Source organism: Belonocnema kinseyi, chromosome 9 (assembly GCF_010883055.1).
Source record: "Belonocnema kinseyi isolate 2016_QV_RU_SX_M_011 chromosome 9, B_treatae_v1, whole genome shotgun sequence".
Taxonomy (NCBI): domain Eukaryota; kingdom Metazoa; phylum Arthropoda; class Insecta; order Hymenoptera; family Cynipidae; genus Belonocnema; species Belonocnema kinseyi.
In genome coordinates this window covers 95,005,653-95,011,336 of record NC_046665.1, presented here as the reverse complement: position 1 = coordinate 95,011,336, position 5,684 = coordinate 95,005,653, and positions in this window count along the sequence as shown.

Genomic DNA, 5,684 nt, shown 5'->3' with positions numbered 1-5,684 from the left:
CGCATACTTTGAATAAAATATTTGTTATCATTCTCTTGAAATAAATGTGTTTTTTTCTTGAAAAAATACCGGTTTCATATGTATACACCTGGTAAGTGAATTGATCTTGTCTTATGTGACTCTTCAACACTTCCTTCTCTTTCACAGCTACCTCTGGAGTTCCCCAAGGATCTAACCTGGGCCCTTTATTCTTTATTATAGCAATGAATGATGCTGATGCTATAATCAAAAACTTTTGCTTATTTTACGAGGATGATGCTAAATTATACAAACCAGTAGGCTGCCTGCAGGATTGTGTTGAATTAAAATTGGACATTACCAGTTTTATTGATTGGTGAACAAGCAATAAGCTAGATATTAATCCTCGAAAATGAAATGTTATGTCTATCTCAAGAAAAACTGATTTAATTGAGTTCGAGTAAAAAATAAATGATCTGGTGATAAATAGAATGAAAATAGTGCGTGATCTTGGTATATATTTTAGCGCAACATTAAAAGTAAACATCCAGGTAGACAAGATAGTCCGTGAAGCAGATCGATCATTAGGGTTCTTATTTAAAATATCTCGCAACTTCAAACAAGAATCTACGTTTAGAACTCTATACTATATTTCAGTTAGATCTAAATTAGAGTATGGATCTTAATTATTATAGCATAATTACGTTGAACAGTCGTTCATCGAATGTATTTTACATTTATAATAGTAACACGCGTCGATGTAGGCTACTAGGTATTATATATACTTACAGACTATTGGATTTATTACAAATAAAATAAAATAAAATCGTCTATCAAAGAAGTTGAATTTTAAACCGAAAATATGAACTTAGCTTACTTTCCACGAAAATTACAACTATTATGTAAATTAGAGTGTGCATAAATTTTATGCGAATTTTTGTGAACATTGTGCGATTAAAAATTCGTTAGACAAATAGTTATAAAAAATTATGAGTAATTCGCCCCTGAATGATATTGGCAGATTATCAAGTTTTTTTTCAATTTTTATAAGCTAATTTTTTTAGGTTAAAAAAATGTAATTCAAATTTGTTTCACGTTTTTTCTTTGGTATATGCTTATTTTGTATTTTAGAGATAGTATACCTTTTAATAAATGTGCTTTTACGTTCGGAGTAGGTTCTCATTTTGATTCTAATTAAGGTTTCAGTTCTTATTAAACAGTAGATGCTTTAATGGATTTTCTCTGTGTCTGTTTAAATACAATTCGACTTTAATATTTGTTATTACAAGGTAACTCACTCATTAGGGGTAGCTTATCGCTCATTGATTTCTGTATTCTGATATTTGGGCGTAGATTAAAATTTTTTTTTAAATTTTTCAATTAAAATTTTGTCAATTGGCAATTTTAAATATCGGCAAATTGAAATTTCAGGAATAGAAATATTTATTAGAATTTAACAATTCATTTATTTTTTAATTCGGGAATTTTATAATTGGACCTATTTACAACTCGTTCATTTATTTAGCTGGTAATTCTTTTTCTAATTTGTGGTTTAGCTATTCATTTTTTTTGTTATTCTATATTAGTCCCAGATATTCAAATAATTTTAAATATAGTGAAGAAGAACTAATTTTTTTTATATTGCCGTTTTAAAATATAATGCTACTGTTTGATAAATGTAATTATTATATCTATATGTTAGAAACAAGGATTGTAATAAATCATAAAATATACATTTTTTGACATTTGTGGAAATCGTTTGATATGTTGAAGAATCGTTTCTAATTTTTTCCTAAAGTTCATTTTCCAAAATAAAAATTATTTAAAATTTTTAAACTATTATAAGGAAAATTCTTTTTTTTTTAATCTTCTCACACCTTCAAAACCTTTTAATATCAAAAAATTATTTAAATTTTTCCTGCCAAATAAAATAAAAAATTGCCCTTAAAATCTTTTGAAATCATTTCTTTAAATCAATTTTCTGAAATAAAAAATTATTTTAATTTCTCCTAGAAACCTGAAAAAAATGTATTTTATTTTCGTGAAACTCAACAAAATTCTTAAAACTTTTACAAGTTTTTATTATTTTTTAGTTGCTTTAAAATATCTGAATATCTCTTTAACTTACTCATATTTTTTTAAATGAAATTATTTAATATAGCAAATTTTTCAATTTTTTCTTTAAATTCTTTAACACACTTTTTTAAAATTTTATGAAATAATTCAAAATGTGTTGTGATCTTATTTAGTTTTCTTTTGAAATTCCTTAGAAAAACCTTCTTGGTTCTCGTGGTAAATATTGGTGTTTTCTCCTTGTTTAGGAAATAATTAAATCTCGTTGCGAAACACAGTTTTTTCACATTTAAAATCAATTTTTTAACATTATGTCTTGAGATTTTTTAGCAATAATCTATAATTTCGAATTAAAGACTTATGTGACAAAAAAAAAGATTGAATTCAATGATTTTGGATTAGAAATTTAGAAAATAGAGCAATACCAAAACCTTAGAAATGGAATATTTTAAGATTAGATCATTAAAAATTCAGAAGAATTGAAATTGTATTATTTATACTTGAAATTTAATATTATAAGCTAAATTGAATCTTTCAAACTCAGAGCTTTTGAAATCCTAGAATTTAACATTTTTATTACATAAACAAATTATAATTCAATATTGAAGCTTATTGGATGGATTTTTATGAAACGAAAGAATAAATTGAATTATACTGAAAAAACTTTAAAATTAAATAGTTATTTGAAATGGGAAGCATTCAAAATAAAAAAAATAAATTTTAATCCAGAACCTTGAAACTAAAAGGAATGCAAATTTCATTTAAAACTGAAAAAATGTATAGTCGTCAAAAATTATGACATTAAAACTTTTTTATAATCAAATTCCTTTGAAATTTAAATAATTTAAAGTAAATATTAATTAACTAAAAACGAATCATTTTTAAATTGCTAATAAAACTTTCCCAAAGTCAACCCATTCAATTTTAGTTTTAAAATTAAAGCCTATTGAAGGGAAACATTTTTAATTGAGGGTTCAACATGTAAATTCAGAATTCTAAAATTATTTTAATTATTAAACAATTTGAAAATATTATATTGAAAATTAAAATAAATAATAAAAAGTAAGGTTTCTGTAATATAATTCAATTTTTTTAAATTGTTCAATCACAAGTTTTGCACTTTGAAATTGATTTTATTTGAAATAATAATTATTAAAGTTTAAATGTACAATATTGTAAAGTCTTTTATTTGAAAAATCCAAAAATCAAACAAAAAGTTAATTTAAGAAAAAATGTTAATATTAAGGTCTCAGATTAAATTGTTTCAGAAGCATTGTGCACCTTTAACTTTTGATCATCCTAAACGATTTCAAAATCATATGTTTTCTAATTGCTACCTCTAAAAAAATTAGAATCAGCAAAACAAATTTAAAAGTCTCAAAATTCAAAAATTGACATTTTGATTTTGAAATTCATCTTTTTAGTAGATGTATTGCATCTTTTTTCTATAAAAATGTATCTAGGAAATTTTAGATTTTGTTTAAAATTCGTATTTTTGTGTTGAAAAGTCAATTTAAATCTTTTTTATTGAAAAAACAAATTTTCTCTTTATTAAATTTATCTTTTTGATTCAAAAGTAAACATGTTTTATTAGAATTTTCATTTTTCTTGGACAAAAAGGCCACTGTTTGTTTTAAGATTTAACAAAGTTGTTGAAAAGTCATACTTTTTATTTTAGAATTCGACTATATGATAGAAAATTAACTTCTTGTTTACAATTCTTCTTTTGGTGCACGCAAATGAAATTAAATTTCATTCGGATGAAAACTTAACTATTTTTTTTTTAGGTTTTCTTTTAACAATTTATCTGTTTTGGAAGAAATTTGATCTTTTTAAATAAGATGCAACTGATCGTTCGAGAATTCAATTGTTTTTTAAAGTTTTGCTTTTAGACTTCAAAATTCACTTGCTTCAGCAGAAATGACATCTTTCGTGGATAAAAATGCAACCGTTTCTTTAAAATTTTGAAAATTTTGTTGAAAATTCATGCTTTTTGGTTCAAAATATGGTTGCTTGGTTGAAAATTAAACAATTTTGTAGAAAATTTACGTTTTCTTAAAATTTAATATTTTGGGGTTAAAAAGATAACCAAACAGATATTTCATCTTCCATGGAGAAAATTGCAACTATTTAGTACAGAATACACCTAATTTTTTACAAATTATCCTTTTTTGTTTAAAAAATTCGTGATTTGGATTGAAAATTCAATTTTCCCTTAGAAACTTCTGTTTTGTTAAAAAATTCATATTTGGAACTTAAAAAACTAACTGTATTTTTTTTTTGAACAAAAATTCAACTATATGAAAATTTTTATTTTAAATAAAAATTCATCTATTTTGAAGAAAATGTTGTCTGTTTTTGAAAAATGCAACTTTTTGGTCGAGAATTAAACAATTTTGTTAAAAAGTCATCCATTTTGACTAAAAATTCATTTTTTAAAAATAAAAATTCATTTTTTTTCTTCAAAACTTCTTCTTTTTTAAAAAATTCATATTTTGACTTTGAAAAATCAAATGGAATCTCCCTTGAACAAATATTTTTCTTTTAAATTAAAGTTAATCTGTTTTAAGAAAAAGTTGATCTGCTTTGGAAAAATTGCTACTATTTCGCAGAGAATTGAAAAATTTTTGTTAGAAAGTCATTCTTTTTGGTAAAAAATTCGTCTTAATGGATAAAAAATTAAATTTGTTATGTAGAAACTTATTTATGGTTTAAAAATTTATTTTCGTACAGTGAAAAGTCAATTGAAATCTTTTTAAACATAAAACTCAAATCGCTTTTTTCAAAATTTATCTTTTTGATTAAAAAAATTATCTGTATGTATATTATGTGTAAATTTTTATGCAAATGACATTTTTTGGTTAAAATGTAATCTTCTTTGCTTTCGTGTTAAACTATATTGTTCGAAAGATTTGGTTGAATCAGTTTGCTAAGAAATTAATTTGTTGTTGATTTATATTTTTAGTTAAAAATTTATCTCTTTAATTGAAATTTTAACTGCTTAGTAAAAGATTCCAGTTTTAAAACCGATCTTTTTGAGTTGAGGATTCTCTGTTTTTTGTCAATAAATAATTTTCTGCGTATCAAATTTAATTTTTTTGGGTAAAAATGCACTGGTTTGCGTGAGAAATTAATTAATTTGCTGAAAAGTCATGTTTTTCGTTCAAAAATTAAATTTTTGTAGAGAAAACTTGTCTTGTGGCTAAAGGATTAACAATTTTGATAAACTTTCATTTCTTTAATAGGTTAAAAATCTTTATTAGTTAAAAATTCTTTATTTTTAAAATAAATTTCATTTTTTTATTGAAATATAAAATATAATATTTTTTTGTTGGACATTTTCGTTTTTATTTTAAAAATTCAAGTAATTTTTAAAGAGCCATCTTTTGTGGTAGAAAAAGTATTTTTGTTTAAAATAAATGAATAAATGGAAAAATTGACATTTTCATTAGAAACTACTGTCTTATTCCATTTAAAAAATAATTTATGTTAAAAGTATAACAAGATTAAAACAATATTCTAATGTTACTAATCAAGAGAAATGAAACATTGGTCAATGGAAAGTCAGGAAATTATGAAAATGAAGTTCTCCGACACCCTACCTAATTTTACTAGTAATAACTAGCAAAATATTTCTGGAAAATAATAGGGGG